Source organism: Vulpes vulpes, chromosome X, assembly GCF_048418805.1.
Source record: "Vulpes vulpes isolate BD-2025 chromosome X, VulVul3, whole genome shotgun sequence".
NCBI classification, from domain to species: domain Eukaryota; kingdom Metazoa; phylum Chordata; class Mammalia; order Carnivora; family Canidae; genus Vulpes; species Vulpes vulpes.
Window position 1 is genome coordinate 83968562 of NC_132796.1, and position 15889 is coordinate 83984450.

General features: G+C 33.6%; 1 long non-coding RNA gene across 1 annotated transcript in view; it reads right to left on the reverse strand.

Moving 5' to 3' along the window:
- Positions 1–228: 228 nt before the first annotated feature.
- LOC140596242 (uncharacterized) overlaps positions 229–15889 on the reverse strand; it is a 190419-nt gene continuing 174758 nt past the window's right edge. The window contains exon 2 of the long non-coding RNA XR_011998279.1: positions 229–488. This is a non-coding gene — a long non-coding RNA (uncharacterized lncRNA). The remainder of the gene's footprint in view (positions 489–15889) is intronic.

A 15889-nucleotide genomic window follows, 5' to 3' on the forward strand; every position in this document is an offset into this window, starting at 1 on the left:
TCCGTTGATCAGACTATTGGATCAATAAATGATATAATATTTTGACTGGTAAGTCTAAATTTTAATCACTCGGAAGTTTTTTTATATTCCGAGGTCACCCCAACCTAAATTGTTAACACATAATAATGGTGAAATGTTATGACTAATAGGTATATATTGCCCATGAATCTGGGTTAATTAATTAAAGCTCCATAGGGTCTTCTCGTCTTATTATGTTATTCCCGCCTCTTCACGGGAAGGTCAATTTCACTGATTGGAAGTAAGAGACAGTCAAACCCTCACGTAGCCATTCATACAAGTCCTTATTTAGAGAACAAATGATTATGCTACCTTTGCACGGTCAGGATACCGCGGCCATTGAACAGATGTCACTGGGCAGGCAGTGCCTCCAATACTGGGGATGCTGGAGGTGATGTTTTTGGTAGACAGGCGGAGTTTATGTTTGCCGAGTTCCTTTTGCTTCTTTTAATCTTTCCTTGGGTGCATACCTGTGTTGGGTTAACAATAGAATTGATAAGTATTTTATTTTTGGGTTAATTTTATCAGGTTGTTAACTATCAGTGGTTTATCCGTTTCTGAAATAAGCTTATGTGGGGAAAAATAATTCTTGTTACTCATACTAGCATTATTGCTTCTATATTTAAATAGAATAACCCAGTGGCATATTAGGAGTTGATTGAATGCGGTTGGAATTAAGTCATATTGTTTGTTGAGCTTGAACGCTTTCTCAATTGATGGTTGCTTTTAGGCCAACTATGATGATATTAACATGTACTCTCTAATGAAGGTTGTATCCTTATTCTAAAAAGCTGTACCTTTTTAGATTATATTTTAAATTTACATTAAAATTTTAATTTTTTTAGATAAATTTAAAGTTGAACTAAAATTCTGTTTATGGGTAACCAGCTATCACCAGGCTCATTAGGCTTTTCACTGCTACCTATAAATCTTCTCACTATTTTGTAACATAGATGAGTTGATGCTTTTAGATTGTTCATAGGTAGCTGGTCTGGTTTCGGGGGACTTAGCTTAAGTTCTCTTTGTTAAGTTATTTCTGGCTAATTCATTATGCAAAAGGTAAAAGGGGTAATCTTTGCTGTTTTGTACTTTTAAAATGTCTTTCATCATTCCCTTGCAGTACTATCTCTATAGCTCCAATTAGAATTTCTATCTCCTATACTTTTATGGTTTAACTGAATGTTTTATTTTGTAGAGTTATGGTACTTTGGTTTAGGGTTAGTTGGGCTAGCTTTTGTTCAAAGTGGTCATGGGGTATGAAATCTTCTGGGTATAAGCCAGATGCTTTAATTAAGCTACACTTTGGTTAATACAAGCACACCTTCCTGTATGCTTACCTTGTTACGACTTGTCTCCTCTCGTGTTTTAGTATGGCTAATATGATTATGTGTGAAGTTTTTACTTGAGAAGGGTGACGGGTGGTGTGTGCATGCCTCATGGCCCTATTCAATTAAGCTCTCTATTCTTAATTTACTACTAAATCCTCCTTCAGTTTTTAGTTTCATAAAAACTTTCGTGAGATATTCTTGCAATAGAAAATGTAGCCCATTTCTTCCCATCTCATAAGTTACACCTTGACCTAACTTTTTTATGCGAAATGATTGTGCTTACTATTCTTCCTTTTAAGGGTTTGCTGAAGATGCTGGTATATAGACTGCATTAGCAAGAGATGGTGAGGTTTATCAGGGTTTATCGATTATAGAACAGGTTCCTCTAGAGGGACGTAAAGCATCACCAAGTCCTTTGAGTTTTAAGCTGTTGCTAGTAGTTCTCTGGTGAATTATTTTGTTATAGAATGATTTATGTTTAGGGCTAAGCATAGTGGGGTATCTAATTCCAGTTTGGATCTTAGCTATCGTGCAATCAGAAAATTTTAAAGTCACTTTCGTAGCATATTTTATGGTAACTGTAGCTTTTTACGGCTTAGTTAAGTTTTAACTTTAGTATTGTAGTATCTTAACCACGCTTTAAGCCATAGGCCTATTAGTTTGGGTTAATCATATGACCGCGGTGGCTGGCACGAAATTTACCAACCCTCTTTAGTATAGCTTAGTCGAACTCTCGTTCGTGGCTTAATTTTTATCACTGCTGTATCCCGTGGGGGTGTGGCTTAGCAAGGTGGTGTGAGCTACTTTAGAGTGTGCTTGATACCCACTCCTTTATTTATTTATTTTTTATTTTTTAATAATAAATTTATTTTTTATTGGTGTTCAATTTGCCAACATACAGAATAACACCCAGTGCTCATCCCGTCAAGTGCCCCCCTCAGTGCCCGTCACCCAGTCACCCGCACCCCCCGCCCTCCTCCCCTTCCCCCACCCCTAATTCGTTTCCCAGAGTTAGGAGTCTTCCACGTTCTGTCTCCCTTTCTGATATTTCCCACACATTTTTCCTCCCTTCCCTTCTATTCCCTTTCACTATTATTTATATTTCCCAAATGAATGAGAACATATAATATTTGTCCTTCTCCGATTGACTCATTTCACTTAGCATAATACTGTCCAGTTCCATCCACGTTGAAGCAAATGGTGGGTATTTGTCATTTCTAATGGCTGAGTAATATTCCATTCCTTTAAATCATTAGTGATTTTGAGGGCATTCTCACTGGGGCATGGAGGCTTGCTTGTGTAAGCTTACTAAGGACTAATAGGAAGGCAGGATCAAACCTTTGTGTTTATGGAGTCTTATGACTCATCTTGGCATTTTCAGTGCCTTGCTTTACTGATTAAGCTACATTAACAAATGTTTATGGTATTGCATGCTATGTTAGTGAGTGTGTGGGTTTGGGTTTTTTGTATTAAATAGAAGAGATAAAGTTAAGGAAACCCTATCTATAGATAGACTGCGAGATAGGCATATAAAGTCGTTTTGTTGAATTAACTAAGGTTGTGATGTACTTGTATAAAATTTAGATGAGGCTTATGGATGTTACATAGACTTAGTCCTGTTTTTGGGGGTTGGCGGGACATAAATAAGCATATAGTAAATAACATGAGTTAATGGGGGGTAAGGGGGGTTTGGATTAGTTTATTTAATGTCTCGCGTGTGTGCAAGTATATGTGTGTACATGTGTACGTGTATACATATATACGTGTATACGTGTGTACGTGTATACATGTGTAAGTGTATGTTCAGCAATGTCCACAATAGCCAAACTGTGGAAGGAGCCACAATGTCTTTCAACAAATGAATGGATAAAAAAGATGTGGTATATATATGTGTGTGTATATATATATATATATATATATATATATATAGGAATATTACTCAGCCATCAGAAAAGATAAATACCCACCATTTATTTTGATGTGGATGGAACTGAAGGATATTATGCTGAGTGAAATAAGTCAGTCAGAGAAGGACAATTGTCATATGGTTTCACTCATACATGGAATATAAGAAATAGTGAAAGTGTTATAAGGGAAAGGAGGAGAACTGAGGGGGAAAAATTAGAGAGAGAAACAAATCATGAGACACTCTTAACTCTGGGAGACAAAGGGTTGTGGAAGGGGAGGTGGGCAGAGGGATGGGGTAACTGGGTGATGAGCACTAAGGAAGGCACTTGATGGGATGAGCACTGGGGGTTATACTATATGTTGGCAAACTGAATTTAAATTTTTAAAAAAGTAAAAATAAACATAAATATTATTTAAAAAAAAACAAAAACAAAAATCCCTTACTCTTAAAACAGTGGTTCACAAACTTCAGAGTCTCGGGGATCCCTGGGTGGCGCAGCGGTTTGGCGCCTGTCTTTGGCCCAGGGCGCGATCCTGGAGACCCGGGATCGAATCCCACATCAGGCTCCCGGTGCATGGAGCCTGCTTCTCCCTCCGCCTGTGTCTCTGCCTCTCTCTCTCTCTGTGACTATCATAAATAAATAAAAATTAAAAAAAAAAAAAAAAAAAACTTCAGAGTCTCAGAATCACCCTGGAAATGGAAAATGCATATTCCCAGGCCCGGTCCTAGAGATTCTGATTTAGTCCATCTGAGATAGAACCCAGGAAGCTTTATTTTAACTGATATCTTAAAAAATTCTAATGCAAATGAATCACAGAACACAGTTTGAGAAACAGTACATAAAAAGGTTAAACATATAAAAGAAATAAGGAGTTGCTAGGAACAATAAGTGAAAAGTACTTTGCTTATTTATATTCATATTGTTCTCTGCCCATTCTTTGGAAAAACAATGGTAATGCTATAACAAATGACTTACATTTAATATTCTAACTAGCCTTTAAAAAGAAAAAGCAATTGATACTGATGTTGCAGAATTAATTCCTATGATCATTCTTTGATAGGAATTAATTAAATTCAGAAGTAATCTCTGTCAGGGCCAGTAAGCTGTAGAAGAGTCTTTTTGAAATTAAATGACTCTTCTTACATTGAAAATATTAACAACAACAACAACAACAACAACAAAACAGTCTTCCAGTCTACTGATAAAAGTACCATATAAGGGATGCCTGGGTGGCTCAGTGGTTGAACATCTGTCTTTGGCTTAGGGAATGATCCCGGGGTTCCAGAACTGAGTCCTGCATCGGGGTCTCTGTGAGGAGTCTGCTTCTCCCTCTGCCTATGTCTATGTATCTGCCTCTTTCTCTGTCTTTCATGAATAAATAAAATCTTTTTTAAAATGGCTTCCAGGTAGCTCTCAATTTTTTCAAACCAAAGTCAAATTTAAACAAAGCCATCTTAACAAGAATGCTTTTCAAATTTGATGCACATTGCCATTAACTAAATGTTATTTCAATCCCACTTTATTAACGAAATCAACTGTGCTATAAGAAGGTATCAAAAAATGTTACTGATTCAATTTAGTTTAATACTGCTTGATAGTCTTAGAAAGTATGGGAAGCAAAGAACACTAATTGCTGTCTACACAGTGACTTATTATTTCTGTTGTCTTTGCAGTTCTAAATACGTAACATAGAAAAATAACAAGATCAAAAAAAGAGGCCGAAAAGGTATTTTCAGTCTGAGTCATTACCTGGTTGGATTATAGTACTGCAGCATATATTACAGGTAGACTTAAACATTCATGAATGATATGTATGTAATGCATTATTTTTCCTTTTATTTGGCCTTTAGAAACAGCTTTGTTTTGCTTTATGAACATGACAATGATGTATATTGACACTTGTTGCATTTATCTCTAAAATATTTCATGACTAATAATTTGTAATTGAAACTCTTAAAAAGAACTTAACAAACAACACTGTTTAAAATAAGAAAATGCATAGATGGTTACAGGTGACCACACTGAAACTTCTTCCTTTTGGATGATTTGCCACACTAATAATACAACTATTTACTGTGTTAGGTGAAGTTCACACAATATTATTAAAGTGGACATTTTGAAAAGAATCTAGGAGGAGAAAAAGCAACAAGGATGTTTTGTGGTACTATGATACATGGCATGATGTTTATTTTCCTTATAAAATTAACCAATTTTTATGCAAACTTTCTTAAGAACACTTAAGAAACTTACTGTTTAAACAACCTAAAAATGTGGATGGTCATGGTGCTTGAATAAGGCTTAGAAAGCTAACTGAATCATTTAATTATTTTATCTCAGTTAACTTATTACAAAAGAATAAATGAGCTAACGGCTGAGTATCTGATTGACAGATCAGAGTGGGACAGAGTTGAAAAGGAACTGAGTCAATGGTAAGGGACAGAGTCCTATGTTCCCACAGAAACATTCATTGTGTTTAATACAGTAGCTTCTACTGGTTTTTGGATTCTCTTATTTTCCAAGACTAAGAAAAAGAAGTACAAACAGCCATTCAACAAGATAAATAGAGACATGTAACCTAGGAAACCCTAAAAGATCCAGTAGGGGCCTGGAATCAGTTGGACAACAGCACTGATAGGCTAGAGGAAGAGAGAAAATTTATGTTTTAAGGGATAAAAAAAACATTATATATAGTATGCACATAAATGGGCAATAAACGGGGATAAAAATATGCATACAAATTCCTGAGAGCACTTGCAAAGAACCATCTAAATGAGTGAAAATACTTTAACAAAGTACTTCTTTAGAGGTAAGAAAAAAAAAAAGTGAAGAAAGAAGGAGTAAGAAGTGGCAATATATTCCAGGTTCCCTCATGATTTTGCAGATCAACCACACTTGGCAAATAATCTGATTATGCGTTTCTGTAAAATACAGTAGCAATTATATTTCCATATCTGCTGTCTCACAATATGTTTTTAAGTTAAACTTATCCCTTTGCAGTCCTTAAAATTCACAATTAATTTTAAAAATTAGGAAAACTTCTTCACGACTCAGCAGAAAAAGAACATAAATGTAAAGTATTGGGAAGCCTGATTTAATAGGATTAATTACATTAGCATATCACAGAAGAAAAAACACATGATCATATTGAAAGATACTAAAAATATAGTTGTTAATTGCAAATCTATTTTTACTTTTAAAAAATTCTTGACATGATAAAAGTACCTATTTGAAACATAAACAATAATTGTTTAAAAAGTACTGTGGTCAACATACAGTATAATATGACTTTCAGGTGTACAATATAGTGATTCAACACTTCCATACAACATGCTGTGTTTATCACAAGTGCCTTCCTTAATCCCCATCACCTATTTAACCCAACCCCCCCAACCACTTTGCCCCTGGTAACCATCAGTTTGTTCTTTATATGTAAACTAACTGTAATTTAAATAAAAATTTAAAAAAGAAAAATATAAGAGTTTCCACACATATGTGTAGAAGCATAAGGAAAAATAAAGAGTATTTAGAGCCCCCTGCCCCCCTTTCAAAAAAGTACTATGGTCACTCTCATTAAGTCAAGGGAAAAAAGATACTGGGCTATAATAGCACTTTATTTTTTAAAAATATTTAATTTATTTATTCATGAGAGACACAGAGAGAGAGGCAGAGACAGAAACAGGGGCAGAAGCAGACTCCCTGCCTGGAGCCTGATGCAGGACTCAATCCCAGGACCCCAAGATCAAAACCTGAGCCAAAGGCAGACACTCCACCACTGAGCCCCCCAGGTGCCCAAAAGCACTTTATTTTTTTAAAGATTTTATTTATTTATTTGAGAAAGGGAGAGAGAGCATGAGAGAGAGAGAGAGAGAGAGATCACAAGCAGGGGGGAGGAATAGAGGGAGAATCAGACTCCCTTCTAAGCAGGGAGCCTGAGGCAGAACTCGATCCTAAGACCCTGGGATCATGACCTGAGCCGAAGGCACCATCTTAACTGACTGAGCCACCTGGACGCCCCATATAGCACTTTGATTATTATATAAAAGTATATGTTGGAGATATTTATCAATGCAATAAAGTCAAATAAATAAGAGGTATAATTATTAATCACCATTAGTTGCAGATATATAAGTGCATACATGGAAAACAAGAAAAATCAAAAGAGCTTTTAAATTAATATATTTAAGTAGTTTATGTAAATTAAATATAAAAAATGAACTATCCTGTACATCAGGAATAAAATTTATAAAGTAAAACAAATAAAAGAAATCTTCACATTAAACATACATGCACAAAGTACCTAGATATAAACCTAATTAGGTAATGTTTGAGACTCATGATGAAGACCTAACAATTTTATTCAAAGACATTAAATATTTAAAACAATTAGGTATTTGAAATTAAAAATGACAAGAATCAGGAAATACTTTTAAATATAATAAAAATTAGTGACCAACATTAAAAATATACTATAAAAGCAGAAAAAAAACCCTTAAAACCATATCTTGCTGCTGCAAGAACAACATTTTGGAATAGAATAGAATAGACAGGGATCCCTGGGTGGCGCAGTGGTTTGGCGCCTGCCTTTGGCCCAGGGCGCGATCCTGGAGACCCGGGATCGAATCCCACATCAGGCTCCCGGTGCATGGAGCCTGCTTCTCCCTCTGCCTGTGTCTCTGCGCCTCTCTCTCTCTCTCTCTCTCTCACTGTCATAAATTAAAAAAAAAAAAAAAAAAGAATAGACAGTAATAGAGTCAACTATATGCAAGATTTTAGCAGATGCTAAAGGTAGCTTAAAGTCAGTGTGGAAAGGATGGCTCTTTTAGTAGATGGTGCTGGAAAAATTAGTTAATAATTTAGCAAAAAGCTAAATCCTTTCCTCATATAACATATCCAGATAAATTTCTGTAGCATAAAAAAAAGGTCTAAAATAAAACAAAATGTAAAGAACCAGAAAATGTTGATGGATATATATAAAGAAGAGAACAATGGTCTTTGTAGGTATGGCAATAAAGGCAGAAACCATTATAAAAAAGACTGATAGGACACGTTATATAAACCTGTTAAGCACCTATATGCTGTATACCTCAAAATGAAAATAGGCAGGATTTAAATTCAAATGACAGATATATTTGCATATGACAAAGTGGTTACATATTGTACATGTAAAAATCTACTATACTGTTATAAATCCAAGATAGAAAAAAATACTCAACAGGAAAATATGCAAAGGGCATGTGCAGATAATTATACAAAATATAAGAAAAAGTACAAACAACAAAAAAGTGGTATAGCCTTATTTGATTTCACTACTAACCAAACAAACATGAATTAAACCAGATGAGTTATACATACATAAATCTTTAAAAAAAAATAAAACTTACTCTATAAATAAATGCTGTGATGGACATGGGGAACAGATATCTCTTTGTGATTTTATGTCTACTCAGAAGTAAAATTGCTGTATCATATGACAGTCTTATTTTTAATTTTTTGAGGAACATCCATATTCTTTTTCTTTTTTTTAATTTTTAAAAATATTTTATTTATTTGTTCATGAGAGACACAGAGAGAGAGGGAGAGAGGCAGAGACACAGGCAGAGGGAGAATCAGGCCCCACGCAGGACTGGATCCGTGGACTCCAGGACTATGCCCTGGGTCAAAGGCAGGCGCTAAACCGCTGAGCTACCCAGGGATACCCCATACTCTTTTTCACAGTGGCTGTATGAATTTCTAGTCCCACCAAGAGTGCACAAGGGTTCCCTTTTCTCCACATTCTCACCAACACTTATCTCTTATCTATCTATCTATCTATATATAATCTCACATTTGTTAGAATGTATATATATATGATTTTTGTAAGTAGTATAAGATATACATTTAGTTTCATTCTTTTGCATGTGAAAATTCAGTTTTCTCAGCAGGATTTTTAAAGAAACTATCTTTTCTCCACTGTTTATGCTTGACTCCACTGGCAAATATTAGTTGACCATACATGCATGGGTTTATTTCTGGGGTCCCTATTTTGTTCTATTGCTCTATGTGTCTGTTTTTATGCTAGTACCATACTGGTTTGATTAGTATAGCTTTGCAATATTGTTTGAAATCAGAAAGTTTGATGTCTCCAGCTTTATTCTTCTTTCTCCAGGTTGCTTTGGGTTCATTTGTGATTCCATATGAATTTGAGTCATCTTTTTCCATTACTGATAAAAATGCCATTGGAATCCCGATAGGAATTGCATTGAGTCTATAGATAACATTTAGTTAAATGGACATTTTAGCAATATTAAATAATTTTTCTAATCCATGAACATGGGATATATTTCCATTTATTTTGTTTTCTTCATCTATGTCTTATAGTTTTCAGTGTACAGATATTCACTTACTTGGTCAAATTTATTCCTAAGTATTTTATTCTTTTGATGCTATTGCAAATGGGATTTTTTCTTTATTTTTTGCATAATTCATTGTTAGTTTATAGATATGCTACTGGATTCTGTATATTGATTTTATAGCCTGCAACTTTACTGAATTCATTCATTAGTTTTAATACTTTCTTCGTGGAGTCTTCAGGATTTTTTACATATTTAAAAGATCATGTAACCTGCAAACAAAGACAATTTTACCTCTTCCTTTTTGATTCAGGTACTTCTTCATGTTATTTATTTCTGCTCTGATCTTAATTTCCTTTTTCTGATAACTTTGGGCTACTCTGTTCATTTTTCTAGTTTCATATGATATAAAGCCAAGTTGCTTATTTGATATATTCATTTTTTTGTGTTTATTTCTATAATTTTTTCTCTAAGAGTAGCTTGTACTGCATCTCTAAATTTTGGTATGCTGTGTATTCATTTTCACTTATGTCAAGATTCTCAAAATTTCTTTAAGAAATCTTTTGATTTCTTCTTTGATCCATTGGTTATCCAGGAGTTCATTTTCATATATTTGTGAATTTATCAGCTGTCCTCCTTTTATTGATTTTTAGTTTTATTCCATTGTGATCAGAAAAGATACTTGATATAATTCTTTTCTTCTTGAATTTGTTCAGACTTATTTTATGGCCTAACGTATATCTATCCTGGAAAGTGCTTGAGAAGCACATATATTCTGCTGTTAGGTGAAATGTTCTTATATGTCTGTTAGGCCCTTTTGGTCCATAGTGTTGTTCAAATCTGTTGCTCCCTCATTGACTCTCTCTGGATGATTTATCTCTTGTTGAAAGCGGTATATTTAAGTCCCCAACTATATTGTAAGGCTGTTTATTACTCCTTTTAGTATTTGCTTTATATTTTAGGTGCTCCAATATTGGGAGCATAAATACTTACAATTGTGGTATCTTCTTGATTGATTGTCAATTTTGTCATTATCATGTCTAAGAATTATGCCCTATCTATAGATCTTGAAGATTCTTAAAAATAAATGTCTTTAAAATACAGGTTTAATATATTTTGTTGATGTTTGTGCGTATATTAAATGTGTACAGTATGAGGTTTATGCTGAAGTTCTTTTTTTTTTTTTTGCTATAGATGTTCAATTGTTTCAGCATCATTTACTGAAAAGGCTATTTGAGCATCTTTGTCCATCTTTTATAGTATCGTCATGGTAGTGGCTGTGAAATACTATCTCATTATGGCTTTGATTTGCATTTCTATAATGTGTATTAATATACAACATATTTTCCAATGTTTATTGGCCATTTCTCTATTTTCTTTGGCTAAATGTCCATTCAAATCCTTTCCAAATTTTTAATTTGTTATTTGTTTTTTATTGATAATACTGACCTTATCACATATATAAAATTGTTTTAATAATAGAAATTCTATTTAATTTTTTTTAATTTGAGTGTAGCTGACACACAATGCTAGGACTTTAAGTACAATAAGTGAAATAATTTACTTGAGGAGCTCAACTTCAGATCTGAGCTGGCAGAATAAATGAGCTGTGAACTTGAAGATAGGTCAATAAACATTATCCAGCTCAAAGAACAGAAAGAAAAAATAATGTAGGAAATAAAGTCTCAGAAATTTGTGGCAAACTAACAAGCATATCAACATACACATAATTCGATTCTCAGGAAAAGCAAGAAAGAGGAAGAAAGAATATTTGAAGAATTAATCATGAAAAAAAGTCCCAAATATGATGAATAAAAATTATCCATAAATCCAGGAAGCTCAACAAACTCCAAGTAGGATAAACTCAAAGGGGCCCCCAAATTGACGCATTATAATTAAACTATTGCAAGATAAAGAGAAAACCTTGAAAGCAGCAGGAACAGGGTGACTTATCTCATACAAGGCATCTTCAATAAAAGTAACAACATATTTCATCTGAAATTCAAAACCCTTTCAGGATCAAAACAGTACTCAGAACTATGAATAGAACCTGATAAAGTGCATCTAAAGAAAATCTACTAGCATCATACTTAATTATGAAAGACTGAAAACTTTGCCACTAATATTAGAAATAAAACAGGGATGTCTGTTCTTGCTGCTTTTATTCAATATTGGATTGACGTTTTAGCCACAGCTAAAAATAATTTCAGCAAAGTTAAAAGATGCATGGCCAATGTACAAAAATTAATTGTATTTACATACACTAGCCATGAAATATCAAAAAATGTAATTTAAAAAAATTAAATTCATTAGCATAGCATCAAAAAATAAAAATACTAAGAATAAATTTAACAAAGGAAGTGCATGGCTTGTATGCTGAAAACTATGAAACATTGTTGAAAGCAATAAGGAAAATCTAAATAAGTGGAAAAACCTCCTGTATTCTATGGATTATAAGATTTAATTATGTTAAGATGGTCGTACTCACTAAATTGATCTACAGGTTCCGTGAAGTGCCTGTTAGTGTCCCCATTGGCTTCTTTGTAGAAATTGACAAGATGATCCTAACGTTGATATGAAAAACTCAAAGGACACAGAATAGCTAAAACATTTTTCTAAGAGTATGGTTGGAATATTTATAATTCCTGATTTTAAAACTTCCTACAAAGCTACAGTAATTAAGACAGTGTAGCAGTGCCACAGAAATGGACCTATAAATTAGAGAAACACAACTGAGAGCCCAGAAACAACCCCTTATATTATGGTCAATGAAATTTTGACAAAGGTGCCAAGAAAATTTAATGATGGTAGAATATACTTTGAAAAATAGTGCTAGGACAATGGGATATTCACATACAAATGGATGAATTTGGATATCTATTTCATATCATAAATAAATATTAACTCAAAATAGACCTAAATGTACAAGGTAAAAGTATACAACTCTTAAGAAAAAAAAAAAAACAGGAAAACATCTTCATGACCTTGAATTAGACAGCAGTTGCTTAGACCAAAGACATAAAATTTTATGTTCACACAAAAATCTGTGCATAAATGTCCATTGCAGCTTTATCTATAATAGCCAAAAACTATAAATAGCCTGGATGTCTTTCCGTGGGAAAATAGATAAACTGAAGTTTATTTTTACTATGGAATGCTACTCATAAATCAAAGGAATGAACTATTGATTCACACAATGGCTTTAACGAACTTCACAAATATTGTGCTAAGTGAAAAAAAAAAAAGCCAACCTCAAAAGGTTATATCTCAGTGATTCCACTTGTATAACATTCTCGAAATATCAAAGCTATAGAGATGGAGAACAGATTAGTGATTGTCAGGGATTAGGGGTGAGCATCTCTAGGGATGTCATCATCTTTATACAAGGGCAACACAAGGAGTTTTTGTGATGATAGCTTTGTTCTGTATCTTGACTGTGGTGGTGGATACACAAACCTACATATATGATAAAATTGTATGGAGCTAAATACACATGTACATACACACAGATGAGTACAAGTAAGGCAGGGGTCATCTGAATTAAATAACATATATAGAGAAGCATAAGATACTTCATCACAGGTCTATTTAACAGTTTTTACTGTAGGAAATGAAATGTTCTAGGGCTTCATTCAATTTACCTAAATGGAAAATTGAGCCTCTGACTTAAGTAAATGCTTGTATCACACATGTATGCCTTTTGAGATCTAAAGGAAATCAAACAGTACTATTGACTGATGTAAAAAGGGATGTTGAATTACATAAAATAATATGTAATTAGATGTTTCTAAAATCTGAGATTTTTATAACTTAATATTATATACACTGCCATGTTGTAGAATTGCTAAATCAATTCAGTTAAATATATTATCACAGATTTTTAGTGAACAGAATATAAATCAGTAGGGTTTCAATATAAAGGGAAATTTTACATGTTATTTCCTTTTACAGAATATTTTGAAAAAAGATGCCCAGGTGACAGTTACATGCATAATACCAGAGATTTTGTATTTTATTTTAAAGTTTGTTTTATACTAATGTTCTTTTTAGAAGTAACTGGATAAATTACCTTTACTTTCATATTTTGAAAAGTTGTATACTAATTAATAGTAATTAAAAGTCAATTTTTTAAGTAGAAGGAAAAACAGGATGCATCATAGTATCTCAAAACAGAAGACGAAAAGACTTAAAATGTTCTATAACATCATGTCCAGGATGCATAAAGAATTTCTATTAATCAGTAAGAAAAGGACAGACAATACTCAACAAAAAGAATATTCAGGAGTGCCTGGGATGCTCAGTCAGTTAAGCCTCCAACTCTTGATTTCGGCTCAGATTATGGTGTAAGTGTCATGGGATTGAGCCCTATGTGGGTCTCCATGCTGGATGTGGAACCTGCTTGGGATTTTCTCTCTCTCTCCTTCTGCTCTCCCTACCCCCCACTAAAAAAAAAAAAGAATATTCAAATGTCCAATAAATATATGTAAATATGTTAATATAGTCCTTAGGCAAATATGAATTAAGATCACAATGAAATAATAGCACACAGCATCCAGAATGACTAATTTTTAATACTGGCATTATCAAATGTTATATGGAGTGGTAAGAATTCCTATTCACTGCTGGTGAGTGAGGAAATTGGTACCACTTTTAGCAATAAAGCTAAGCAAAGGGACACCTGAGTGGCTCAGGGGTTGAGCATCTGCCTTCGGCTCAGGGCGTGATCCCAGATCCTGGGATCAAGTCCCACATCAGGCTCCCCTGCATGGAGCCTGAGTCTCTGCCTCTCTCTCTCTGTGTGTCTCTCATGAAAAAATAAATAAAATCTTTTTAAAAAGCTAAGTAAAGCTGAATAATACTCTATGACTATCAAATTTACTCTTAAGTATATGCCCAACAGAAACACATATGTCTACCAAAAGAAATAAATACTTATAACCATATATTTGGTAATAGACTAAAACTTGAAATGAGCACAACATATCCTCAATAGTAAAATGCATAAATTGTGGATATTTATATAAGTGACTACTATATAGCAATGAAAAATAATGAGCAATATGGACAAATCTCACAATCACTGTATGGATTAAGGAAGTGATAACATATGATAAATTTGTATAGGACTAACCACACAAACATACACATAAATGAATACAAGTATAACTGGGAAAGCTGAATAAGACAGATTATATCAACGTCAATATCTCGGTTGTAATATTGTACTATAGTTTTGCAAGATGTTATGATCAGGGAAACTGAATAAATGTACATGGGATCTCTTTTTTATAGATTCATATCAATCTACAATAAACTCAAAATCAAAGGATTATTTTTAGAACAGGCCATATTAGATAAAACTATTGCTTTTAAAGGTAATTATGAGCCTAGAGAAAAATATTTTCAGTGAAATAAGTATTTTTGGCACTTTTGACTTCATTGTCCATGGTTGGTAGTGTCATTGTTAGCTTCCATGTCTTTGCTATTACTCAGATACTTTAGAAATTAACAGGGGTGGCTGAGAATTTATATTCTTAACAGTAGCATGTAATCATCGCTCTTGTGGATTGCATGATAGTCTCAAAATGAATATCAATTTGAGATCATTTAAATGGTTCCTAATTTAGTCACTTCTGGATCCATACTACCCACAGTTTTGCCTCCCAATGATTCCTAGGGGACCACGAATGCTCACATTAAGAGCCCATTTTTTCCCCAAAACTTAAAATGTAAAACCATCTATAATAAAAGAGATTAGGAAGGAGATATCTGAGATTGAAAATAACAAAACTTGCCCTAAAATGTGTGTATTTCTTACTAAAAGACATAGTTTGAAATCATCTAAGCAAAATAGAAAAAAAATAATATTGAGTTGGGAGTCCTTGAATCTTGTTTCTACGATGTCAAAAAAAATAGAATTATATTTTTAAAATATCTTAGGACTTATTTATTGGGATATCTCATTCATAATCAGATTCATAGCAGGTAGTTTTCAGTTATTGCATGAAATTGAATTGGCCAAATAAGATCATCCAGTATTATGAGCAAAAGGAAAATATTCTGGGCATATAGTAATTGCTTCATATAGATACCCATTTGGTTTCAGGAGTCAACAGCAGCCTGGCTTAATTGAAGAAGAGGTTCATGTACAAGAAAAGTGCATGAAAAGTACAAGAAAAGGTAAGGCTAGAGAAGTAGGGGTCCTAGATTATATATAGGTATCAAAAATCATGTTACAAAGGTTGAATATTGTCTCAGCACTGGAGAGACCTGGTTAACAAATAGCTTCCTATTAGGTAAAATA